The 13,441-nt window shown below is 33.8% G+C and overlaps 1 pseudogene; it reads right to left on the reverse strand.

The window, feature by feature from the left end:
• Positions 1–10,767: 10,767 nt before the first annotated feature.
• On the reverse strand, positions 10,768–10,876 carry LOC121043970 (uncharacterized; annotated as a pseudogene).
• Positions 10,877–13,441: the final 2,565 nt, after the last annotated feature.

Genomic DNA, 13,441 nt, shown 5'->3' on the forward strand with positions numbered 1-13,441 from the left:
AAAATTATGAAATTTTGATATTGATCGCAATTATATCCATCAATTTCAATAGATATTTTTTGGGAGGGTGAGGTGGGACAGAGGGAGACAAAGAGAGAAATTCTTAAACTGGCTCCACACCCACCCAGTATGGCAGGCTTGATCTCATAACCTTGAGATCATGTCCTGAGCCAAAATCAAGAATTGTACCTTTAACTGACTGAGCCACACAGGTGCCCCTAAATATATTTTTATTAAAAAATGGAGGTCTCCATTCCATGGAGAAAATCCTGTCTGGAGAATTTAACCAAAGCCTGGTGTTCACTGCCTTTGATCAGAAGGCTGATATAGAGGGTCAAATAAGGCGGTGGCGAGAAAACTTTAAGCACATTGGTTCATCTTGCATTTTTGGGACCACAGACACTGTGCTTCCCTATGATACGGGAATACTCCTAAATAGTACTATAAACACAAGCAAAACTAAGTACTTCCTAGAGGCAGAATATTTTATTGGTTACAAGCAGGAAGGTAGCAGGCTTAGATTCAACTTCTGACTCTAGTTCTTAATAGTTTGTATTCTTAGGATATTTAACTCATTTACCTTTTTATAAAAGTGATGATAATAAAAGTATCCACATAGTAGATTTACTGTCAGGATTAAATGATAATATGCATATACAAGTATGAGACAGGGTCTCATGTATTGTAATGAATTTCAGGTGTAATTATTTTTTTTTTTAATTTTTTTTCAACGTTTTTTATTTATTTTTGGGACAGAGAGAGACAGAGCATGAACGGGGGAGGGGCAGAGAGAGAGGGAGACACAGAATCGGAAACAGGCTCCAGGCTCCGAGCCATCAGCCCAGAGCCCGACGCGGGGCTCGAACTCACAGACCGCGAGATCGTGACCTGGCTGAAGTCGGACGCTCAACCGACTGCGCCACCCAGGCGCCCCCAGGTGTAATTATTATAACAATTCAGAAGTGATCAGATAGCCATAACTCAGAAAATAATTGCAAGTATTTTCTTCCTTTTGGCATAGACAGACACACACACACACACACTAGACATACAAATACACATAACCTAAAGATTGAATTTGCTTACTCCAGACAAATAAAATTTGGGAAAATCTTTGGTCAGATGCCTTGGTTATAAACATAAGGCAAACAGAAAGAAGAAAATATTGTTTGGGAAGTAGTTTGGGTTTTGCTTGCAAATTTTCAAAAAAAAAATGTCATCAAACCAACATTCATCTCCAAAATTAAATTAGGTTAAAACTTTTCTAGCTGTACTACCTGCTCCCATTTTACTGAGGAAGGTTTTAGGATAACACTTTGGAAATGGTAACTCTCCCAAGGGGTCAGAAAGACTAGAAATACAATGTGTTAGCAATCATGTCAGAAAATCTAATTTCTTAATGGAAGTTTTCCAAAATGATTCGGAAAACCAGTAGTTAGCCATACGGATTTGAATAAATGACCTAATTCTTTACAGAGTTTTTATTCTTCAGGTCATTATTTTTTTCTTAAATCTACCACTTCTCTCTGTTAATTCTCAATAAAAGCAGCTGATCTTTATCCAAATCTCCTCCAGCCACCCCCCAAACATCACTGCAAGGGAATGACAAAAGCTGCACTTTGAAGATTGAGTAGGATTTTTATTGGCAGAAAGAGAAAAGGTGAGAAATCTCACCATGGTTATTGTTGATATGAACAGAAAACAGTGGCAAGTAGGGAGCATTTGTATAGAGAAATAGTGAAATAATGTTTAGGTTAAAATTTGCTGCATTTCCTGTTATCAACTCAACATCACCTACATTGCTTTCAGAGATTTGGAGTTAGGTGTCAATAAAGGCATTAATATGATATTTGGAAGGTACAAGACAAAGATAGTCCTTCAATCTTGGGAGCATCAGCAACCCCACATGGGCAAATGTTGAAATTCACAGTTGGTTTCAGGGCATATCCTGACAATTACTGTGAATTAGCCTTTGTAAATTTACTAGATAACTTTGAGACTTACAATGGCTTCAGCAAGCTCTTAGAACCTCCCATTCTGATGATGTGAAGGAGGAGTTTTTCAGAAGCAGATCATGAGTCAATTCAAATGCAAGTAGTTTAGTAGATTAATAATACCAGCAAACTCCAATAAAGGAGTGGAGAAAACAATGAAGAGAAAGAAAACAATAAAGAGTGCACTAAATCATGTTTTCTTTGTGGGTTACTGCAGCTTAATTCTTTAATTCTGTTGAAAACTTTAGGAGTCTGTTTGGAACCTGTGCCTTGTAGTTAACCCACCTGAGGAATAAAGGAATGAGGATATTTCTACACCAAATCCCATTTGTCATTGGTTGGCAGCTGCTCTTAAAAGAAATAAAAAATTGCAGTCATATTTGGCCTACCATAAGCTTGGGAAGAGTAGATTTGGTGTAATAGCAAGCTCTTGCGTGTTTGGAAGTCAGCTTTTATCATGGTAAGGCCAGAGGGGATATGGCTTTACCCTATGTATCAACATTCTATTTATCCTTAATGCCCATCTCAAAACATCTTTGTGAAATCATCTCTAATTTCCTATATTTGGCATTAATTATGTCTTAGCTCTATTCCCAAAGCACTACTCTGAAGTGAAGACACACACTGCTTTATCTTCCAAGTAATTTAGCATAATCCTTGCATGAAATACTAATCTTGTTGAGTTGGAAGGATTTGATAAGGGAAGGAGTACAGTATCAAGACAAATGGACCCATGTTCTAATGCCATATCTTATACTTAATAACTGTATGTTTTAGATTGTCAATTTATATCTTTAAGCATCAACTTATTAATTTATAAAATGGGAATGATGATATGTATTGCAAAGCATTGTAATGATTAAAATTCCTTTCTTATGTCATATTTTTTTTGTTCTATAGTCTAGTAGGCAGAACTCAGATCAATGGGGAAAGGTAAAGAAAGGTAAAGAAAGGTAAAGAAAGGAGTCCCATCCATGATCAAGAAAGTTGAGCATAGGTCATGTTTACTATTCCTTTCAACTCCAAAATGTTACAAAATAGCAATGCATATTCCCAGGCATCAGCCAGTCCTGCAGTAAAATTAGTGTCACTTAAATTAATGAACTGAAATGAAAAGCTTTAAAACAATTCCTTTGGCTCTAGTCTTAATATCAATTGTTGAGTTTTCATTCTTTCCTATTGTAAAAAATTTTTTGGCCACTTCTGGTATACATCCTCCCTGAAGTCTGAAGGTGAGGGATGTTACCTGTTTTGTTCACTACTGTTATCGTTAGCATTTAGAGCATTGCCTGGAATGTATTAGGTGTTCAATAAATGCTTGCTACTAAATGAAGGAGGAGAAAGTATGTGTATATGTGTGTCCAGATACTCAATACATATTTACATATGAACTCATTATACTCAATTGTAAACTAAATCTGCTTCCAACGGTATTATTGCTCCTTCTAAGGCAAAGATACCAGATCCTAAGCTCCTATTAAATTTACTAAAATCTTGAAGGATCCTTTGAAACTACACAACAATCTTCGAAAATGCTGTGGAAAGAGTTTCAGTCAAGTAGGCATTGCAGTCAGGATACCACCAAGAAATGTTACTGAGAGATGTAATAATTTAGAGCAAGGGGAATGCAAATAGCAAATACACATAAAATGGGATAGCAAATACACATAAAATGGGATTTTGGTATTGTGATATAAGGTTAGACAAGATAACCAAAGGTTCTTTGGATTCTAGCATTCTATTCTAAGCATATAATGTGCTTTAAAAATTCCTAGATGGACAGAATTTAATAAAGTAGACAAATGCAGTGAACAAATTATCCACCATGCTAATGAAAATCTAGTGACTTAAGCCTGTATTTAAGTTGTGTTCCTAAGAGTTGATAGTAGTGGTTAAGCAAAGAAGATTGAGTATTGGATATATCTTGGGTTATGTCTTGCTTCTGGCATTTGCTAGCTAAGATGTTTTGGGCCATGTAGTCACTCAAAGACTTGATTTTATAAGATGTAAATGATGAATAATGCCTACTTCACATAACTATTATAAAGATTAAAAGTTATAAAGTGTGTCAGTATTTCATACAACCTCCAAAACATAGAAATGCTCACCAATAGGTGGAGCATTTTGTTTTATTTTATTTATAATCAGAGAGACTTACAGGCGAAAATCCCATACAATAGATGATAATTTTGGCCATCAGAATGCTATCAAGGCATCTTCATGTGTGATTGACATCTTTTGATTCAGTAGACAAAATGAAACATATTCCTATAATTCCTTCTATTTCACAAAGTTAATTTTAACCCAGCAGATTAAAAAACAGATTTCCTTAATTAAAACAAAGCATTTAAGCTGGTGTCTGGCTCAGAGTAAGAATTCTGTTTCCTATCATCATCATTAAAATATTTTATATCATGTTTGATCTATCAAACACATATTGTTATTTCATTTTTTAAATTATTTTAAAATCGCAATAAATATTTTATTTAATGTTAATGTAGTCCAGAATTTTCATCAGAAATGGATAACTTCCACATCTAAAATTATTACATTTCTTTTTCATTACAAATTTTTATTTAAATTCTAGTTAGTTAACATACAGTCCAGTATTAATTTCAGGAGAATTCAGTGATTCATCACTTACATACAACACCCAGAGCTCCTCATAAGTGCCCTTGTTAATACCTATCACCCATCTAGCCTATCTCCCACCTACCTCCCTCCATCAACACTCAGTTTGTTTTCTATTGTTAAGAGTATCTTATGGATTGTTTCCCTTTTTTTATTTTTATTGTTTCAGGTCTCACATTTAGGTATTTCATCCATTTTGAATTTATTTTTATGTATGGTGTAAGAAAGTGGTCCAGTTTTCATTCTTCTACATGTTGCTGTCCAGTTTTCCCAATACCATTCATTGAAGAGACTATCTTTCACTGGATATTCTTTCCTACATTGTTGAAGATTAGTTGACCATATAGTTGTGGCTCCATTTCTGGGTTTTCTATTCTGTTCTATTGAACTATTTGTCTGTTTTTGTGCCAGTACCATACTGTCTTGATGACTACAGCTTTGTAACATAGCTTGAAGTCCAGAACCATGATACCTCTATCTTTATTTTCTTTTTTTTTTTTCGAGATTGCTTTGGCTGTTCATGATCTTTTGTGGTTCCATACAAATTTTTGGAATGTTGTTCTAGTTCTGTGAAAAATGCTGTTGGTATTTTTATAGGAATTGCATTAAATGTATTGATTGCTTTGGGTAGTATAGGCATTCTAGCTATGTTTCTTCTTCCAATCCATGAGCATGGAATGATTTCCCATTTCTTTGTGATGCCTTCAATTTCTTTCATTACTGTTTTATAGTTTTCAGAGTACAGGTCTTTCACCTCTTTGGTTAGGTTTATTCCTAGGTATGTTATTATTTTGAGTGCAATTGTAACTGGGATTGTTTATTTAATTTCTGATTCTTCAATATTGGTGTATAGAAATGCAACAGATTTCTGTGTTTTGAGTTTGTATTCTGTGACTTTCCTGAGAGCTCTTCTTCTGTGGTCAGAAACAAGACAAGGATGTCCATTTTCACCATTATTATTTAACACAGTACTGGAAGTCTTAGCCTCAGCAAATAGACAACAAAAAGAAATAAAAGGCATCCAAATTGGCAAGGAAGAAGTCAAACTTTCACCATTTGCAGACAACATGATACCGTATATAGACCACCCAAAATACTCCACCAAAAAATTGCTAGAACTAATACATGGATTCAGCAAAGTTGGAGGCATCATGATTATGGAATTTAAGCTATATTACAAAGCTGTAATAGTCAAAACAGTATGACACTGGCACAAAATCAGACACACAGTTCAATGGAACAGAACAGAAAATGGATAAAGAAGATGTGGTGTGTATATACAATTGAATATTACTCCGCCATAAAAAAACAATGAAATCTTGCCATTTGCAATGACATGGATAGAGCTAGAGAGTATAATGCTAACTGAAATAAGTCAGTCAGAGAAAGACAAATACCATATGATTCATTTACATGTGGAATTTAAGAAACAAAACAGATGAGCAAAGGGTAAAAGAGACAGAGAGACAGAGAGACGGAGACAGAGAGAAACTAAAGAACAGACTCTTAATTACAGAGAACAAATTGATGGTTACCAGAAGGGAGAGGGATGTGGGGTGGGGGGGTGGGCGATGGGTGAAATAGGTGATGGAAAGTAAGGAGTGTGATGAGCACTGGGTGGTGTATAGAATTGTTGACTGAGTATATTGTACACCTGAAACTAATATAACACTCTATGTTAACTGGAATTAAAATTAAAACTTAAAAAAAATCTTTCATCCTCAATGAAATGCACCTTATCACCACATTTCTTATGCAATTACTACCCTCAAAGTGCTAGCTACATAATTTATTGTGTTATTTTTAACTGTTTGCCCTCCCACTCTAAAGGCTGTATATGGGTATGGAATCTTTAACTCTTTTGTTCACTTATGTTTCTGATTCATCTGTAGTAGTGCCCGGTTCATTGCAGCTGGTAAACATTTGTTGAATAAATGAAAATACTGACTTATACTACCACTTATTATATATGAATCTATTACGCAAAATTCCCATAAACAATGTGTTTTCTTTTGTTTCTTCCATACAGATCATGTTTTCTCCCCATTTTCCCAGTTGCATGATTCTACTTCTGTACTTTAAGTATTATCGCCAAGTTATCTTACAAATCATCAAGTCTGTTTTCTCTCAAATTTATTTTAAAATTTACTTTCTTAAATACTTTAAAAAATCTTGTTTTGGATATTTCTTTGTATGTCCATCAATACATAAAATTTCTCTCAATGATTCTCTAAACTGGATGTCTTTTCATTTCTATCCCCCTCTCAATCATATAATTTTGTTTATCTTAGACTGTTGTTTTATCAAAGTTTTAATTTTACTAAGTCCCTAATTCTTTGATTTATATTATGAGGACAAAGCAAATTTGTTTCTTAAATTTATTTGTTTCTTAAATTTACAATTTTTAAAAAGTATGTTCTTTTGTTTCTTCAGTACTCTATTCTTGTTTTCTTTGACTTGAGTACAGAATCTTTTCATGGTCATGTTTTTGGGTGTTTCTGTTTACACAGCCTTGAATGAAAAGAGATCAGTCATTGCTAGCATTTTGCCATAAACAAGACTTTCCCTTTGTTTCTATTCCTGTTTCCTGGTTACAAGTAGCAGAGTTTCCTCTCAGGATTTAAGCTAGAGGGCCACAGATGTGCATATCCCCTAGGCAAAATTTGTGTATCTAGCAATAATTTTTCAAATCTGGCTACAGAATTGAGGGGAGCAATCATCTGCTAGCTCTGACTGGGATTAAGAAAATTAAAATTTAGTCTTTAGTAATTTATAGTAATAGTTTCCTCTTGCCAAAAAGCCTGAATAAAAACTGATTTCAAGAATGTACTACTCCCATGACTTTTCCATCACAAACAATTACTAGTCTGACTTCAAATTTTGTAAGTGTGCTAGCATCCATTCATTGATATATTTATTACAAGAAGCAGGATGTCCAAATGCATGAATGATTATGGGAGTAGGTTAAGGAAGCATGACTAAGTTTTCTTCTTTTTTTTAAAAAATTTTTTTTTTCAATGTTTATTTATTTTTGGGACAGAGAGAGACAGAGCATGAACGGGCGAGGGGCAGAGAGAGAGGGAGACACAGAATCGGAAACAGGCTCCAGGCTCTGAGCCATCAGCCCAGAGCCCGACGCGGGGCTCGAACTCACGGACCGCGAGATCGTGACCTGGCTGAAGTCGGACGCCTAACCGACTGCGCCACCCAGGCGCCCCTAAGTTTTCTTCTTAATACAGATCCTGATCTCTGATACAGAGACATGCAATGCAAGGATATCTTCTCACATCCTTCCTCACATTTTGTTTTTCTTTGGAATGAAATTGTATTTCAGCTTCAGTCACTGGTGATGATTTTCATTTCATATCTTCAAATCCATAATTAGTGAAAAATTGTCTTTGATTCTGTTTTCATGGTTTTGTGTCTTAGTTTTTAGTTTCAATTTAGTAGAATATATTTTGCTAATCAGATGTCACCTTAACTAAAAGGACTGTATAAAATTTTATTCCTGCTTTTGCAATTCTCAAAGTTACATTCCTGTATTATAGTAATTTTTTATTTTTGCATATTTTCAGAAACTTTTGTTTTTATATCTCATACTGTCTTCTCTACATTTTACCCTATACTCTCATCTTTCTTTATAAAACTCATTTTTTCTTGTATATTAGACAGGATTTCCTGTCATCTTCTAAAACTAAATATTGATTGATACATAATAAATTATGATCAGAGGAATATTGGTACTCCCCTTTTAGCAGAGAAGTATCTTAGTCCATTTAGGCCACTATAACAAAATACCATAGATTGAATAGTTGGGTAGCTTATAAAAAATGAAAATTTATTTCTCACAGTTTGGAGGAGGAAGTCCAAGATCAGCATGCCAGCAAAGCTGGGTGAAGGCCCTCTTCTGAGTCACAGACTTCTTGTTGTATATCCTGACATGATTTATGGGGCAAGCTAGCTCTGTGGGATCTCTTTTAAACAGCACAATCCCATTCATGAGAGCTCCACCCTCAATACCTAATTGTCTTCCCCAAAGCCCCACCTTCTAATACCATCATCTTGGCCATTAGGTTTTCAACCCTGCATTTGCAGGGGACACAAACATTCAGCCTATAGTGGGAGTCAAATAACAGAAATTCAAATGTGGAGCACCCTATTGATAGGCCTCCCAGATCCCATCTTCTAGGCAAGTGCACCAAAACACCGGCCCCTGAGAGCTGTGAATATTGCCTGTTAATGATCACAGCTGCCCTCTTCTCCAGAGAATTGCCTTTGCAAATGACCACAGAGCGAGGTTATACCTCCTATAGTCTATCATGAGGCAAGGGCAGAGGACAGCTCATACTTAATGACTGACTGACACTGGGTGCCAAAGTACTGAAACTTTGCTTCAAAGTGGCCATGTCTATAGAGATCTTGCTCATCGCTCTTTTGATCTGCTCCTAGGTATCCATAATGGTCATTGCTAGAAATAAAATATAATTGATTACTGTATATTAACTTTGTATATTATCTTACTACTAAATTCAGATACACACACACACACACACACACACACACACACACACACATATTCATTCTAGGTGCACAATCATGTTATCTATGAATTATAACAATTTTACTCGCCTCTCAAAATCCTAAGGAAATTCATTTATTTTTCTTATTTTATTGCTCTAGCAAGGAAGATCAGGAAGATTTCCATTAAAATACTAATGAAAGCCATAATAGCAGGCATTCTAATTTTTATCTCTGGGGAAGGGCTTTCACTATCTCACTATTAAATATCATGTTTGCTCTAAATTTTAAGTTAAACTTTACAGATTAACAAAATTTCATTCTATTTCTAGTTTGCCAAAAGTTTTCAGCATGAATGGCTATCAAATTATTATCAATTGCTTTTTGTATCTATTGAAATATACATATGGTTTGGTTTGTTTACTGTACTGATCCATAATAATTTATTTTCAAATGATTAGCCAACATTACGTTTCTGGAAAATCCAAATTAGTTGTGATATATTATCCTTTTTATGTATTGCTGGATCAAGTTTTCTAGTAATGTGTTCAAGATTTTTAATTTTTTTTTAATGTTTTTTTATTTTTGAGACAGAGACAGAGCATGCCAGGGGAGGGGCAGACAGAGAGGGAGACACAAAATCCGAGACAAGCTCCAGGTTCTGAGCTGTCAGCACAGAGCCTGACGTGGGGCTCAAGCCCACAAACTGTGAGATCATGACCTGAGCTGAAGTCGGATGCTTAACCAACTGAGCCACCCAGGTGCCCCAAGATTTTTTTATTTAGGTTTTTTTGAGATAATGCCTACAATTTTCCTTTATTGTATTTTCTTTGTACAATCTAAGGCTCTTTAGTTCTCAAAATTTTTGTGGTATGTATTTCATCTTTATTATCTATCTTCTGGATTTTGTATAAAATTAATGTTATTTCTCCTTTTAATGTTTAGAAAAATTTGTAAATGAAGCCCTTTAATCCCGGAGCTTTCTTTGTGGAAAGGTTGTAAATTATGATTACATTTTTAATGGATATAAAGTTGTTTACATTGTTTCTTTTGTGTCCATTTTGACAAATTTGACTTTTTCTAAGAAAGTGTTTGGCACTATAAAAATGCCATCCCCTTATCTTTTGACTTCCATAGTTTATGGTAAATAGTTACTCATGAATCTTATTGTTTGAAGATGGTGTATCTTTTATTTCTGGCTGCTTTTTCTCTTATCTTTGTTTTTTACTTGTTTCACTATGAAATGCCTAGATGTGGTTAATATCTATATTTACTCTGCTTAGGGTTACAAAATCTCTTTGAATCTCTGTGTTCATATCTGTCATTAATTTTGAAAATTATTTTATTGTTATCTTTTTGAATATTGTTTCTGACCCACTTACTTTCTAATACTCTCTTACTGAGACTCGCAATACATTTATGTTAAAACTTTTCACTGGGTCCTATAGGATTCTGTTTTTCTTTATGTTCTTTACTATTCTGCATTTTTCAAGATGAATTATTTTTACCAAAATAACTTAAAGTTCATTAATCATCTGTTTTACACTAATTTGTTGCTTATTGAATTTTTAATTTCTTCATTCTATTTCTCAGTCCCATTATTTCCAGATTATTTGTAATATATTAAAATTCTTCAATGAAATTCTTTACCTTATACATCTATTTTCCTAGATATATTAAACTGATAAGAACAGATACTACACTTGATCTTAGCCAAAAGCCTGAAAAGTGATATTTTTCCTGTATATATTAATTACAGTTATTTTACTGTCCTTAGATGATAACTCTAATATTTCTATACCCTATAGGTCTTCCTATATAATCCTTCTTTGTTTGGTTTAGTCATTTGGATCTATTTTCTAGCATTCCTGCCAAGTTTTATTAAACCTTAGAAATTGATATGAAAAATTGTACAGAGTCTGAATGGTATAAAAGACTAAGTAGTAAAGGTGTAATAGACTGGTATTGACTATGGGCAGGATCTCCTTAAATAGTTTATTTCCAATTTACCATTAGTCTTAAATCCTATCCATTTCTGAGTTTTTAACTAAAAAGTCTGATATTTATGTATGTCTTTCTGGGTGGGCTCTCAACTCTAACATTTGTGTCTCTAGCATATTGGAACTGCTTAAATATCTGCTTGCCTTTTAGTCATCTAGTAACCATTCCCATGTTGTGTTTCCAGAATTGTGGCCCACAAATATTCAACTCAGGAACCAACAAATGCCTCAGAGGAAATCACACACAGAATTCATGGCTTACTTTTCTGTAGTTCTCATTTCTCTGAGACCAGTCCTTTGAGTTGAAGAATTCCTTGGCAGCCCTAAATTCAAATTTTAATTGCACTTGTCCAGTAAGACAACAATATCCAAATCATTACTTTCTGTTCAGCTTCTATATCTCACCATTAAAATCAACAAATTCCCTGATGAGAAAATTTAGGCATAAATACACACCTCATGTAGTTGTGCTTCCATTATTTCTGATTATCTCTAGCATCTTGGTTCCTTAATTCCTAGCTTACAATTTCCTGATATATTCAAACAGCTGCTTTGTTTCCCCCCTTAAATTGTATCTAGTTTGGTAGCTACTCTTAGAGAGAAAAAAGGGTAGCTTAATGCTACCTCACCATAACTGAAATAAAAATATTCCAAACACCACTTTATATTTAAATTCAATTCCTATAAATGATTCATACAGTTATGAAGATGAAATTCAAACCTGTTTGTTGCTTTAACTATTACTTTTTTTTATAAATTTAGCTATTTACATCAAAAATGTCTCTACTTTCATATGAGTTAACAATGGAGATTTGCTATAAACAAATAAAACTGAATTGTTAAATAAAAAGTTACAGAGAATGTGGATTTATTAAACAAATTCTAAGGCTCCAACTATAATTCTTGAGAAAGTAAAATTCAGGTCTGCCATGGAGACCCAAAAGCTTCCAAGCACTCTACTAACAGGCCCCAATGAGAAGATTTGACTTAAACATTTATTATTTTTTCCAATGGGATTATTTAAAAAAAAAAAAAAAAAAAACTATTTTCACTATCATCTTTACTTAAGTAAAATTGATTGATTTATCAGAATCTCATTCTCAAAGTATTTTTTGTGTGTGACTTGAAGACTTTTTTGCCTCAATGATAACAAATTTCTGTTGGAAGTATAAAATTTAAATAAGTCTATCCATCTGTGAAACCAGTATTTGATCTATATTACATGAAGTATTTTTATAGGTTTCCTTTTTTCTTATTTTCATAAATAATCCATTCCATCAAAATTAATTCAAGAGTCTCCATAAGAACTATTTACAGTAAGAGGAAATTAAAAAGGAAATTCTCGTTTCTACCTGTTAAATTTTATACGACCATTTTTAAATGTGGCACGTTTAGTGATAGTCATTTTGGACAATATAAAGGACGTTTCTTCCCAGTTGAATAGTAAAGGTTAACAGTGGTGGAAAAGGAAAAAGAAACCATAAATGAACAATATACTACTATCCACATCCTGAGGGCTTATAGAAAATAAGCTGGGGAAAAAATGAGGGATAACTTTTTTGTATTGTGTCAACACTTTTTTTTGCATAGTTTTTATAGTTAGAACCAAACTCCAGCTCTTTTCCCATTGCACCATATTTCCCTTACATCATTTTTAGCTTTATTCTCAAAAAATTATTTTTAATAATGTATGAATGAAATAAAATCCTTCTCTGCAAAACAAATTAATTTGGGGAATTTGGCTAGGTTTTATATAGTAAGTCTAACTCATTCAGAGCTTATGTTCAAGCCTGATATTTTTCTAGCCATGCTGCAAATAGTACAAAATTTATATCCTTATTAACACTGTTCAAAAGTTCATTTTGGAAGAGGTAAAAATAGTTATATCTTTTGAAATAATTATATTAGCTAAAAATAGCAAATAATGTTTTTAACATCAAATTATCTCATTAAAAATGTTGTCTCCTCTGTAAGCCTTCTTTAACCATTTTAATCAGTTATTTTCCTCCACATCAATCCTCCAAAAGTACTTGGCTCACCTTTCTACCCAGTGCCTCCACTAAACTATGCAAAGTCCCATCTCCAGTGAATATTTTTATGTAACTCCTTTCTACAAAACTAAGGGCTGAGGCAGGGTCTCTCTTTGTCAAGGACTAAGGGGGTACTGGCTCTATTGTGGATTGTTGTTACAACTTTTTCCCCTTCAATGTAATGATTTGCTTTAAGGTCTATACTCATTTTACACTAAACAGGTCACCAAAAAATTAGAAATATATTTAATTATTTTTTCTATTCCCA

The sequence above is a fragment of the Herpailurus yagouaroundi genome, unplaced genomic scaffold (genome assembly GCF_014898765.1).
Source record: "Herpailurus yagouaroundi ecotype Mexico unplaced genomic scaffold, PumYag 187, whole genome shotgun sequence".
NCBI classification, from domain to species: domain Eukaryota; kingdom Metazoa; phylum Chordata; class Mammalia; order Carnivora; family Felidae; genus Herpailurus; species Herpailurus yagouaroundi.